Genomic DNA, 15,113 nt, shown 5'->3' with positions numbered 1-15,113 from the left:
TGTGTATGACACCCAGCTCTTCTTCCTGCTGAACAAACAGCCTGAAATAGCCCTCTCAGCCTTACTGGGTGTCTGGATGCTATAACTGGGTGGTTGAGGTAGAACTGGCTGAAGCTGAATCTAAGATTGAGTCATGTGGTTGGGCCAGTGGGGAATTTGCGGCTGCCTACTCTGGATTGTGAATAACTTATTCCAATGGACTCTGGCTGGATGCCTCACTTACCTTGGACAAGCAGGTGCTCTCTGTGGCAAAACAGGTTTTTTTTTCTATTGCCACCAGGTCTGTCAGTTATTCCCTTACTTGTCAGGTCTGACCTCACCCCAGGGTTTCATGCAATGGTGACCTCCAGACTAGATTACTGCAATTCACTCTTCACAGGGCTTCCCTTGAAGGCACTTCAGAAACTTCACATTATTCAGAATGCAGTTGCCAGGCTGTTGACCAATTCACTGCAGCTTTCACACACCCAGCCCGTTTGCAGCAACTGTACTGGCTTCCAATTGGCTTCAAATACAAGGTGCTGGTATTAACCTTTAAAGCAGCCTGCGACTGCCATACCCAAAGAATCACCTCTCCCATTATGCCCCCCCATAAAGTCTTTATTCTGCTGTACATTCTGTTGTACATATGCACATCTCAGAGAGATCTGAGGGAGAGCAGGGCTGAGATAAGCTGAGACAGCTGAGTTGTGGTAGCTGGGGAACTGCTGTTTGTTTGGTTGAGTGGGCTGAAGGTGAAAGTGATTGAAAGTGATTATTGCTGATTGCTGCTGATTAATTAGGAGTGGCTGTGCCCCCCACCCTCTGTGCATTTTAAGCTGCGCCTTGCCAAAGGCGCGAGTCGAAGGGCGAGAGCTAACGGGCTGGGTGGCAAAACCACATACTGACCGTATGGTGACTTGCCTGCCTGATGTGAAGGTAGCGGCCATTACGCATGTAGTAGATAGGCTGATAGACAGTGCTGGGGAGGAGCCAGTGGTCGTGGTGCATGTTGGCACCAACGATGTGGGGAAATGGAGCCGTGAGGTCCTGGAGGAAAAACTTAGGCTGCTAGGCGGGAGACTTAAGGCCAGGACCTCCAAGGTAGCCTTCTCAGAAGTGCTACCTGTTCCACGTGCAGGGCTGGAGAGACAGGCACAAATTAGAAATCTCAATGTGTGGATGAGACGATGGTGTAAGGAGGAAGGGTTTAAGTTTGTTAGGCACTGGGATGCTTTCTGGAACAAGCGGGAGCTTTACAAAAGAGACGGTCTCCACTTGTCCCCGGATGGAACCAGGCTGCTGGCGCTTAAAATCAAAAAGGTGGCAGAGCAGTTTTTAAACTAAATCTTGGGGGAAAGCCGACAGGAGATGAAATGTCTCTGGTTCGGGAGGGCTCATCTCAAAGAGATGAAGGGTTAGCTGTTACTTTTCTACCGGGTAATGAATCAGAGTTGTCCACTGTGATGGTGACAAACAGTATGGACTGTCTGCCAATGTCTCGAGGTGGCAGGAGGAAGGTTGCGGGCCTAGCTTGCCTGGGAAATTATAGATGTTTGCATGCAAATGCTAGAAGTGTTTGAAGTAAAATTGGTGAATTGGAATGTTTAGTGTTGGGAGAAAATAGACATTGTAGGAATTTCAGAAACTTGGTGGAATGAGGAGAATCAGTGGGACACGGTGATTCCTGGATATAAATTATATCAGAAGGATAGGGAGGGAAGGGTTAGAGGTGGGGTGGCTCTGTATGTCAGAGAGAATATACAGTCCAGTAAGACTGAGGACAGAGAATTAGATTCCCTTCTAGAAATGCTATGGGTTGAAATAGAGGGCCCAAAAGGAAATTTAACTATGGGAGTTTGTTATCGCCCACCAAATCAAAAGATAGATTATAATATGATGGAAGGATTAAAGATGGCAGCTAAACGTAAAAACTGTGTCGTAATAGGTGATTTTAACTACCCACAGATTGATTGGGTCAATATGTGTTCTGATCGAGAGAAAGAGATTGAGTTTCTTGATGCTCTCAATGACTGTGCTATGGAACAGATGGTCTCAGAACCTACCAGGGGTGAGGCGATCCTGGATTTGGTCCTAAGTAATGCCCAAGACTTGGTGAGAGATGTAAAAGTGATGCCATCGCTTGGGAGCAGTGACCATAACGTTATTGATTTCACCGTTTGTATAAATAGGGAGTTGTCCCAAAAGACCAGCACAACCATGTTTAACTTTAAAAGGGGTAAATTCTCTGAGATGAGGAGGCATGTGAAGAAGAAACTGAAAGGAAAGGTAAATACGGTCAAAACCCTTGGGGAAGCTTGGAGTCTATTTAAAACTACAATCCTAGAAGCTCAGATAAACTATATATCACAAGTTAGGAAAGGCACAAATAGGTATAAGAAAAGGCCTGCATGGTTAACAAACAAAGTAATGGAAGCTGTAAAAGGTAAGAAGGACTCCTTTAAGCGGTGGAAAACCAGTCCAAGTGAGATTAATAAAAGGGAACACAGGCTGTGGCAAATCAAATGCAAGACTGTGATCAGGCAGGCAAAAAGGGACTATGAGGAACATATCGCAAAAAAACATAAAGACCAACAATAACAATTTCTTCAAATATAATAGAAGCAGGAAACCAGCCAGGGAGGCAGTGGGACCCTTGGATGACCAAGGGGTCAAAGGATTACTGAAGGAGGATAGGGAAATGGCTGAGAAGCTGAATGCATTTTTTGCCTCCATCTTCACTGTGGAAGATAAGAAGTGTTTGCCTGCTCCAGAACCACTTATTTGGAAGGGGTGTTGAAAGACCTGAGTCAGATTGAGGTGACAAGAGAGAAGGTCCTACAACTGATAGACAAATTAAAAACTAATAAGTCACCAGGTCCGGATAGCATACATCCAAGAGTTCTGAAAGAACTCAAAGTTGAACTTGTGAATCTTCTAACAAAAATCTGTAATCTTTCATTGAAATCTGCCTCCGTTCCTGAGAACTGGAAGGTAGCAAATGTCACCCCCCATCTTTAAAAAGGGTTCCAGAGGAGATCTGGGAAATTACAGGCCAGTCAGTCTGTCTTCAATACCAGGAAAGTTGGTAGAAACCATTATCAAGGACAGAATGAGTAGGCACATTGATGAACACGGGTTATTGAGGAAGACTCAGCATGGGTTCTGTAAGGGAAGATCTTGCCTCACTAACCTGTTACATTTCTTTGAGGGGGTGAACAAACATGTGGACAAAGGAGACCCGATAGATGTTGTTTACCTTGACTTCCAGAAAGCTTTTGATAAAGTTCCTCATCAAAGGCTCCTTAGAAAGCTCGAGAGTTATGGAGTAAAAGGATAGGTCCTCTTGTGGATCAAAAACTGGCTGATTAATAGGAAGCAGAGAGTGAGTATAAATGGGCAGTCTTCGCAGTGGAGGACGGTAAGCAGTGGGGTGCCGCAGGGCTCGGTACTCAGTTCCATGCTCTTTAACTTGTTCATAAATGACTTGGAGTTGGAAGTGAGCAGTGAAGTGGCCAAGTTTGCAGATGACACTAAATTGTTCAGGGTGGTGAGAACCAGAGAGGATTGTGAGGAACTCCAAAGGGATCTGTTGAGGCTGGGTGAGTGGGCGTCAACGTGGCAGATGAGGTTCAATGTGGCCAAGTGCAAAGTAATGCAAATTGGGGCCAAGAATCCCAGCTGCAAATACAAGTTGATGGGGTGTGAACTTGCAGAGACTGACCAAGAGAGAGATCTTGGGGTCGTGGTAGATAACTCACTGAAAATGTCAAGACAGTGTGTAATTGCAATAAAAAAGGCTGGGAATTATTAGAAAGGGAATTGATAACAAATCAGCCAGTATCATAATGCCCCTGTATAAATCGATGGTGCGGTCTCATTTGGAGTACTGTGTGCAGTTCTGGTGGACGTACCTCAAAAATGATATTATAGCATTGGAGAAAGTGCAGAAAAGGGCAACTAGAATGATTAAAGGTTTGGAACACTTTCCCTATGAAGAAAGGCTGAAACGCTTGGGGATCTTTAGCTTGGAGAAACGTCGCCTGCAGGGTGAAATGATAGAGGTTTACAAGATAATGCATGGGATGGAGAAAGTAGAGAAAGAAGTCCTTTTCTTCCTTTCTCACAATACAAGAATTCGTGGGCATTCAATGAAATTGCTGAGCAGTCAGGTTAAAATGGATAAAAGGAAGTACTTCTTCACCCAAAGGGTGATTAACATGTGGAATTCACTGCCACAGGAGGTGGTGGCGGCTACAAGCATAGCCAGCTTCAAGAGGGGATTGGATAAAAATATGGAGCAGAGGTCCAATTTGCTTGTTTGAGTGCAACGAGAGGGTCTTTTCCATCATGTCCCTGATCTGGTCGAATACTTTGTCTGAGAAAAATGTGTCCTGGGGACTTTTCTGAGTTCCACAGACCATGTAAGATGGAGTTATTCCACCAGGAACTCCGCTAATGTAATTTATGTACCCATCAGTGCTTTTTGGTTTTATTATGGTTATGGTTTTATTATTGTTATGGTACTGTTGCAGTGGCACAGAATGGTAAAGCTGCAGTACTGCAGTCCTAATCTCTGCTCACGACCTGAGTTCGATCCTGACGGAAGCTGGGTTCAAGTAGCCAGCTCAAGGTTGACTCAGCCTTCCATCCTTCCGAGGTCAGTAAAATGAGTACCCAGCTTGCTGGGGTGGGGGGGGAAGTGTAGATGACTGGGGAAGGCAATGGCAAACCACCCTGTAAAAAAGTCTGCTGTGAAAACGTGATGCGATGTCACCCGAGAGTCAGAAACAACTGGTGCTTGCACAGGGGACTAACATTATCTTTACTGTTGTTAGCTATCCTGAGCCCCGTTCTGGAGAAGAGGTGGGATTCAAAAAATCTAATAATATAAAGAACTGCTGAAAAGAATTTGGCCTGACACATGAAATTGCCAGGCAATTCTCAAGAAGATTCCAGAGAAGAGTCACCACTGAAAAGTTCCTATCTCTGATTGCCACTTGTTTCACTCTTCAGTCTTCTAACTGGAGCGACAGCCAAAGCGGGGGGGGATTAGGGTTGCCAGGTCCAACTCAGAAAATATCTGGGGACTCTGGAGGAGGAGGCAGGAGCAAGGCTGTGACAAGCACAACTGAATTCCAAAGAGGGTTCTGGCCATCACATTTAAAGGGACCATGCTCCTTTTAAATTCCTTCCCTTCACTGGAAATAATGGAGGATGGGGCATCTTCTTTTGGGATTTGTAGACTTGGACCCCCTGAGCCCATCTTTTTGAAACTTGTGGGTGTTTTTGAGGAGAGGCACTAGAAATCATGCTGAAAATTTGGTGCTTTTACCTCAAAAAATACCCCACAAGCCCCAGATATTCATAGGTCAGTTCTCCATTATACCCTATAAAAAGGGTGTCGAACTCATGTTACATGGGGCAGATCTGACATAAATGAGACTTTGTTGGGCCAGGCCATGTGTGTCATAAAATGTAATGCCAAGTTGCAGAGATATAAACTTAGCATTCATTGCTCTAAAAGGTGCTTTCTTTGTATCGCTCCTGTGCGATCCTGGAAACTGGGCAAAAGAATGGCTCTTTCCTTCCTTCCCCAGGGGACCAGGAGGGGGAGCAGCCTCAGCCAATAGAAAAAAAGAGGTTCGGCTCAGTAGCTCAGCTGTGCAATTGAGAAATACTACCCCTCCTCCCCAAGGGAAGAGCCTCAGCCAATGGAGAAAATAGAGACTTTGCTCTATAGCTCCTGTGCAATTGAGTAAAACAAGCTGTGATGCAGAAGGAAGCAAGAGAGAGGGAAAACAAAGCAGATGACAGCCAGTTGCTCAGGGGCTTGCTAGGAGCCCTCTGGGGGCCTGATTCAGCCCCCAGGCCGCATGTTTGACACCCCTGCCCTACAGGGACCAGTCTCCATATGGTAATGGAATGCCAGATATTCTCTCTCTCTCTCACACACACACACCACTTTCTGATAACCCTGAAGCAGGGGGAGGGCCTCCAAACCAAACGGTCCTCTATTCCCAACTGGGCATTGGCAACCCTAGGGAAAATACTGTGTTATGTGTTGAGATAGCCAGAACATTACTAGCTACTTGCTGTAAATCTGACATTTAAATGTAAAAATAAGTTTGTTGCAAATTTATGGGTCCTGGCAAAGATAGGCAAGACTTCCTGGTTAATTTGAATGAATGCACAATTATACAATATTAATTTTTAAAAGATTGGAAATTTAAGAGATCCTGGAATTGAGAATTTCCAAATATTAATGGAAACTTTTTTGTTCCAGTAATTTCCTATTCCTTGTCACTTAGCTAACTGGGTGTAGTGGTTAAGTGCACGGACTCTTATCTGGGAGAACTGGGTTTGATTCCCCACTCCTCCATTTGCACCTTCCGGAATGGCCTTGGGTCAGCCATAGCTCTCATAGCCCCACCTATCTCACAGGGTGTCTGTTGAGAAGGGGGGGGGGGTAAAGGAGATTGTGACTGCTCTGAGATTCAGCGTATAGGGTGGGATATGAATCCAATATCTTATTATTTTTACCTTCCAGTTCTTCCACCAATTCGTATCTCTTTTTCTTTGCATTATTATTCGTGAACAAAAAAATTTATTTTGCAATATATTGAAAAGTATTCTACTATCAAAATCTAAATATAGTTCATCAATACATTACACAATTTCTTACCCCACCCACCCTCCAAATTGTGACCTCCACTGGTATACAAAACAAATTAAAAACCTTTTAAATTAAAAATTCACATATATAGAATCTTAACTAAAAGTTATTATTCACTTAACTTTATCTTAACTCCAATATAACTACTATTCTTATTCTTTTACTCATTACTTACTTCTTAATCCTCAATATTACAAATTTAATCAGATAACCATAATCTATTCTTCTTTGCACTTTTAAAAATTCAATTATTACTTGTTAAACATTAAACATATATTTCATAGTCCTTAAATCATCACTAAAAATTATTCAAATCTTAATCTTATGTTAACTAACATAAACTTACTATATAAACTCAGCTACTTATATTTTGCTACTAAAACAGTACTCAGTAATCACAGTCCTTTTTCTCTTTTAGAGTTTAGTTAATATTATCAAAAAACCACTAAATGTCTCTTCACCTTCCATTGCATCTCCACATAGTTTTGAAATTTATTCCAATCTTCTTTAAAATTCTCCAAATTATATTCTTTTAAGATTATAGTAAATTTGTCCATTTCACTCCAGTTAAGAACCTTTAAGACCCAGTCCCACTTATTAGGTATTTTGTTTTGCTTCCACATTTGCACATACAATGTTCTTGCAGCTGAAAGCAAATACCACAACAATGTCCTATCTTGCTTCAGGAAGCTTTCTATTTGTAATCCCACCAGAAAAACATCCGGTGCTCTCTTGACATTATAACCCAAGATTTTCGATATCTCTTGTTGAATCATAGACCAAAATTGTTTTGCCTTCTCGCAAGTCCACCACATGTGGTAAAAAGAACCTTGCTGTTTTTTACACTTCCAACACCTATCCGAAACGTTAGTATGCATTTTTGCTAATTTTTTAGGTGTCATGTGCCATCTATACATTTTAAAACAGTTCTCTTTTATGTTATAGCACGTTGATATTTTCATAGAGTTCTTCCATAGGTGTTCCCACATCTCCATTTGTATTTCTTTGTTAAAATTTATTGCCCACTTAATTATTTGAGGTTTTACCACCTCCTCTTCTGTAGACCATTTCAGTAATAGCTTATAGATCCTTGAAATCAATTTTTCATTTTCACCCAACAGCACTTTCTCCATTTCTGTTTTTTCACCTCTTATACCTGTACTCCTGATATCTTTCTCTACCAAGCTTTTAATTTGTAGAAATTGAAACCAATCAAATTTATCTTTTAGCTCTTCCACCGACTTCATTCCTATTTTGCCTCCATGAAATTTTAGCAGTTGCTCATAGGTAACCCATTTCTCTTCCTGTGAACTTTGAGACAGCTTTATGACTTCAGTTGGCACTATCCAAAGCAGTTTCCTCTCATCACCATATTTACTATATTTTTTCCAGGTATTCAACAAAGTCCTCCTTATATAATGGTGTGAAAAAAACCATCCAACTTTTCCTTCCCATAGTACATATATGCATGCCAACCAAAAACATTTCCATGGCCTTCTAATACCAATAGCTTTTTGTTAAGCAAAGTCATCCAGTCCTTAATCCAAACCAAACAAACTGCATCATGGTAGAACAATAAATCAGGTACCTGAAAGCCTCCTCTTTCTTTTGCATCTGTCAGAATTTTCATCTTAATTCTTGTTTTTTTTACCGGCCCAAATAAATTCTGAAATCTTTCTTTGCCAGAGATGGAATTGTTTCTTATCTTTCACTTTTGGAATACTCTGAAAGAAAAACATAATTCTTGGTAGAACATTCATTTTAATTACAGATATCCTCCCCAACATGGATAAGTTCAATTTATTCCACTTTAGCATATCCCCTTCAATTTTATGCCAGAGCTTTTCATAATTGTTCTTGTATAGATCAATGTTCCTCATCGTAATCTCCACACCCAAATACTTTACTTTTGACACAACTTCACAACCAGTAGCATTTTGTAACTCCTGTTTACATGATGACAAATTTTAGATTTTCCATTATTAATATAGAAGCCTGCTAGCTCACCAAACTCTTTAATTTTTTTCAACAAAGGTGTTACTTGTAATGGATTTTCATTGATAAACATCACGTCATCTGCAAATGCTCTATGTTTGTAGGAAAAACCTTTCAACTTCAGACCCTCTCTCTCATTATCTTCATCAATTTGAGTCAGTAAGACCTCTAGGGTCATTATAAACAACAGCAGAGATAGAGGGCAGCCTTGTCTTGTACCTTTGCTGATTACCATTTGTTCAGTCAAATCATTATTCACACAAAGTTTGGCTTGTTGTTCTGCATAAATTGCTTTAATCATCCTTATAATATCGGCTCCTAATTCCATTTTTTCCTTATAAAATCGGCTCCTAATTCCATTTTTCACTGCAAACATAAAATCCCAATTAAGATTATCAAAGGCTTTTTCTGCATCCGCAAAAAATAAAGCCACCTCCTTTTCTGGGTGTTTTTCATAGTACTCTACAATGTCTATTACTGTTCTAATATTATCTCTTATTTGCCTTCTGGGGAGAAATCCTGCTTGTTCCTGTTGAATAGAAATGTTCAAATGCTGTTTGAGTCGTTCTGCTAGAATTCTAGCAAATAATTTATAATCTTTATTCAGTAGTGAAATCGGTCTATAGTTTTTAACATTCGTGGAATCTCTTTCCTCTTTCAGTATAAGTGAAATTACAGTTTCTTTCCATGTATTTGATACCCTCCCCTCTTGCCTGACACAGTTCATCAATTTTTGAAGTTTGGGTACTAATACTTCTGTCAAAACTTTATAAAATTTTGCTGAAAAACCGTCAGGACCTGGAGCTTTACCTACTTTCATTGAACAAATTGCTGCTTCAATTTCCATTTTCTCAATTGAATCATTCAAAAATTTTTCCATGCTTTCACTTAAAGGTTTCACTTTTATTCTTTTCAAACAGGCCTCAATCTTCTCTTTATTCACTTGTTGGCCTTTAAATAATTTGGCATAAAATTTGTAGAATTCCCTTTTAATTCCGGCTTGATCTAAAATTTCTTTACCATCTGAAATAATTTTATTTTTCAATTTCTTCTCTCTTTTCTTCTTTAATTTAGAGCCTTCAAAAGACTTCTGCTGCAACCTTTATAAGTTCCACTCCACTTCCTTATTCAATAGGTGTCTATGTTGGTTCTGTATAATTGTAATCTCTCACAAAAAAATTTTCTTCTCCAGTCTTTTCTTTAGGTCATTTTCTTTTCTGCCTATTTCTATTTGTAAGTCCTTCATTTGTTTTTCTTTAGCTCTTTTATCTTCATTATTCAGTGAAATTAGTATTCCTCTCATAACAGCTTTGTGTGCATCCTATATGGTTTGAATTTTAACATCTTGATCTTCATTCATTTGGAAGAAAGCTTTAGTTTCTTTTTCCAGAGATTTCACTACTTCAACTTTTTGCAGCAAATCTTCATTTAGTCTCCATCTTCTACACTTTTTCACTCCTTTTGCTAACCACAGTAATGGATTGTGGTCTGCACCTATTTTCGGAAGAATCTCTATTTTATTAGTAATAAGTCCCAGGTCCTTCGCAGACCATATCATACCGATTCTCGAGAAAGTGTCATGCCTTGCTGAGAAAAAAGTATAATCTCGTACTTTAGGATTGAACTCTCTCCAAATATCTTCCAAACTTTCTTGCTTTACTAATTCAAAACAAGACTTTGGCAACTTGCCATCTTTATTCTTTTTATTTCCAGATCTGTCCAAAGAGTTCTTAATTGTTCCATTAAATTTCTTTGTTTTGGACATAAAAGGCATTTTAATGCCTGCTGTCTACCTGTTTCCAGTAAAGGAACTTGTCTAGGACATGCTTGTTATCTCGAGGGGAGAGACTTTGGCTGACAAGAGACCCCAGGAGGGGGGTTTTTTCGGCTTTGAAGAACCCCCGATGAGAGATTGCATCCCATCGTCTACAAAGAATCTCTGGAGTAATTGAATTGACTTAAACTCATCAAGGTTCCAGCCTTCTATAGACTATAACAACTTCTGAAGGAAAACTGGACGGTATGAGCAAGATTAGACAGTGCTAAGGTAAAAGATTCTTATCTATCACTCCGGGAGCAAATTAAGACTGTTTAAAGAAAAGTGCTAAGATCCAGAACTATTTGTCAAAGTAAGAAATTAAGGAGAAGTGGAAGGGGGTAAAGGTGGAATTTTCGGAGCTAAGAGAAAGCAGTAAAGTGCAGAAAAACACTTGCTGTTTGGAATTTTTGTGGCTTTGAAAAAAAAAACCCAGCCATAACAAAGCTGTAGACTCTCATGACGAAGCAGGAACTGACGACTCCTTCAAGTATCGTGAGATTTAAGAACATAAGAGAAGCCATGTTGGATCTGGCCAACGGCCCATCCAGTCCAACACTCTGTGTCACACAGTGGCAAAAAATTTTATATATACACACACACTGTGGCTAATAGCCAATGATGGACCTGTGCTCCATATTTTTATCTAAACCCCTCTTGAAGGTGGCTATACTTGTGGCCACCACCACCTCCTGTGGCAGTGAATTCCACATGTTAATCACACTTTGGGTGAAGAAGTACTTCCTTTTATCCGTTTTAACCTGTCTGCTCAGCAATTTCATCGAATGCCCACGAATACTTGTATTGTGAGAAAGGGAGAAAAGTACTTCTTTCTCTACTTTCTCCATCCCATGCATTATCTTGTAAACCTCTATAATGTCACCCCGCAGTCGACGTTTCTCCAAGCTAAAGAGTCCCAAGCGTTTCAACCTTTCTTCATAGGGAAAGTGCTCCAGCCCTTTAATCATTCTAGTTGCCCTTCTCTGGACTTTCTCCAATGCTATAATATCCTTTTTGAGGTGCGGCGACCAGAACTGCACACAGTACTCCAAATGAGACCGCACCATCGATTTATACAGGGGCATTATGATACTGGCTGATTTGTTTTCAGTTCCCTTCCTAATAATTCCCAGCATGGCGTTGGCCTTTTTTATTGAAAACGCACACTGTCTTGACATTTTCAGTGAGTTATCTACCATGACCCCAAGATCTCTCTCTTGGTCAGTCTCTGCCAGTTCACACCCTATCAACTTGTATTTGTGGCTGGGATTCTTGGCCCCAACGTGCATTACTTTGCACTTCGCCACATTGAACCACATCTGCCACATTGACGCCCACTCACCCAGCCTCAACAGATCCCTTTGGAGTTCCTCACAATCCTCTCTGGTTCTCATCACCCTGAACAATTTAGTGTCACCTGCAAACTTGGCCACTTCACTGCTTACTCCCAACTCCAAATCATTTATGACCAAGTTAAAGAGCATCATGGGGGGAGGGGAACCCCCACAGAAATACTGTCTCATCCAATGCTTATTTGATAATAAAAGTCACATGTACTGGAACCAGAGTTGTTTCCAATAACTGGGTTTAGGATTGCAGTGTTACACATTTATATGCTCAGCATCCGCAAACTTGGCCACTTCACTGCTCACTCCCAACTCTGAATCATTTATGAACAAGTTAAAGAGCATGGGACCCAGTACCGAGCCCTGCGGCACCCCACTGCTTACCGTCCTCCACTATGAAGACTGCCCATTTATACTCACTCTCTGCTTCCTATTACTCAGCCAGTTTTTGATCCACAAGAGGACCTATCCTTTTACTCCATGGCTCTCAAGCTTTCTAAGGAGCCTTTGATGAGGAACTTTATCAAAAGCTTTCTGGAAGTCAAGGTAAACAACATCTATCGGGTCTCCTTTGTCCACATGTTTGTTCACCCCCTCAAAGAAATGTAACAGGTTAGTGAGGCAAGATCTTCCCTTACAGAACCCATGCTGAGTCTTCCTCAATAACCCGTGTTCATCAATGTGCCTACTCATTCTGTCCTTGATAATGGTTTCTACCAACTTTCCTGGTATTGAAGTCAGACTGACTGGCCTGTAATTTCCCGGATCTCCTCTGGAACCCTTTTTAAAGATGGGGGGTGACATTTGCTACCTTCCAGTGCTCAGGAACGGAGGCAGATTTCAATGAAAGATTACAGATTTTTGTTAGAAGATCCACAAGTTCAACTTTGAGTTCTTTCAGAACTCTCGGATGTATGCCATCGGGACCCGGTGACTTATTAGTTTTTAATTTGTCTATCAGTTGTAGGACCTCCTCTTTTGTCACCTCCATCTGACTCAGGTCTTTCAACACCCTTTCCAAAATTAGTGGTTCTTGGGCGGGCAGAAAGTTCTCGTCTTCCACAGTGAAGATGGAGGCAAAAAATTCAATTAGCTTCTCAGCCATTTCCCTACTATCATAGAGAACGGGACTTCATTGCCAGAGAGCCAGGAAGCAAATGGAGAAAGAAGAGGAAACTCCAAACATCCGGGTATATTCCAGAACCAGGAACCATAGAGAATCATCGGAGGCCATTATAGAAAGGCCAAAGTTTTATTAAAAATAAACTAGATTTGGACTATAAAAACATTTAAAACCAACACAAATCATCCTCAAATGGCGAAACAGTTTGGACCATATATTTGGAAATAAAGACTATGCCCTAGGGGGGAAAGGAAAACTTTTTAAAACAGAGGCTTGAAAACATAGCAGCCACCATTTTGGGGAATTTAAGAACTTTAAAAATTAATATCTGGAGCTAGAAGGCTCCTAGGACGGCGATTTTGGCCTTGCTGGAAAGGGCAGGCTCCAATCTATTGAATACAACCATTGGACTGGGGATTGGTGAGACCAACTAAGATCCCATTATAAGCAATGGGCAGACAGTAATGTCTGATCAGAAGCTGGGATCTAGAGTTACACGTTTAAGAGCAGCCTCAGTGGGAGAAGGGAAAATGTCTAAACAAGTCCAAGAACAATTGGACACTATGGAAACAAGATTATTAAAGACAATGAAGGAATTAATAACGGGCAGTGAAAAGAAATTAACTAAAGAAATAACCAAAGAAATCAACTCTAGTGCTGAAGAAGTAAAGAAAGAATTTAAGGAGACTGAGGAACTTAAAAAAGAATCTCAAGCAACAGCAAAAAAACCTGAAGAGATTGAAGTTAAAATAAAAGACCAAGATGCTACTATCAAAAAATTGCAGGATAAAGCAATATTGCAAGACTGTAAGTTGATGGAGAATATGATTCGTCTAAGAGGAGTGCCAGAGGCTGACCAAGAGGATTTAAAGAAGTATATGGCTACAATTTTGGCTGAATTTCTGAAAGAAGACCCAGTTGAGGTGGAACGTATGTGTGACTATATATATAGGGTCAACTCAGAATTTGCCAGAAAGCACAAGCTACCCAGGGACGTGGTAGTGAAATTTACTACAAGGGATGTGGTGGGAAGGATCTTAACCAAGCAGTTTAGTAGCCCAGTGGTTGTGGAGGAAAGCAGAGTGAGAATCATGAAGGAATTGCCGAGAAAGGTCATCAGTGATAGAAAGCAACTCAAGAAACTGACAAGCTAAGAGAGAAGGGCATAAGGTATAGATGGATTTTACCTGAAGGTCTCAGCTTTAAGAAAAACAATAGTGGACACCGAAGGCATGAATGAATTTTTGGTGGACAATAAAGATTTCAAGGGTACAGAATAATTGTAAAAACCATTATGGATTACAAATTAATCTCTTGGCATGTAAATGGATTTAACTCACCTCAAAAAAGAAAGGCAATTTTTCATTGGATTAAAAAGCAGAAATGTAATATAATTTGTCTACAAGAAGTACGTATTAAGCAATTGGATTACAAATTTTTATGGAACAAAGCTTTGGGAGAAGAATTTTTCTCGCTAGCAAAAGATAAAAAAAGGGAGTGGTTTTTATATTAAAAAATAACTGGAGCCGAAATTGGTTTTTAAAGACAATGAAGGTAGATATATTGCAGCGGAGGTGTTTATTAATGCGAAAAAGACATTGTTGCTGGGACAATATGCCCATAATGGGGCAAAAAATGCTTTTTCCAAAGACATTTTGCAGCAACTTGACCAAATGACTTATGAGTTTCTTTGCATTATTATTATCTCTTAATTTTTGTGCAGTTTTAGAAGCCTTTATAAATTGTGCTTTTATTTCAATATAGTATTTATTAATATATTTTCGAGTTTGGATACTGTAAGAGAAACCTGTATAAATAGCGAGGCATTTTGAATACCGGTTGAACTAAAAAGGCAACACATTTGAGGTGTTTTTTTAAAAAAATAATAATAAAATGTAGCGAAGACCTAACTCAACCTATGGCTGCTTTAGCCTACAAATTAAATAACTGACAAATAAAACAGGTATTTCTAGTTCAAAAAAACTAAACTACCTCGCTTACAAAATGTCCCACTTTTGAAAAAAGCATTTCCCGGCGACGAGCACTGGAACTCTGAAACGCACCCCCCCGTCACCGCTTCTATCTTGCTTGCCGATCTCGGCAAATTTTGGGATTGGCTTCCCTACCACTGCCTTGTATTTCATTGGCCATAGCGGCCGTCAGTTGTGCTCAAGAGAC

Source organism: Heteronotia binoei, chromosome 11 (genome assembly GCF_032191835.1).
Source record: "Heteronotia binoei isolate CCM8104 ecotype False Entrance Well chromosome 11, APGP_CSIRO_Hbin_v1, whole genome shotgun sequence".
In the NCBI taxonomy this organism is placed as follows: domain Eukaryota; kingdom Metazoa; phylum Chordata; class Lepidosauria; order Squamata; family Gekkonidae; genus Heteronotia; species Heteronotia binoei.
This window is presented reverse-complemented; position numbering follows the sequence as displayed.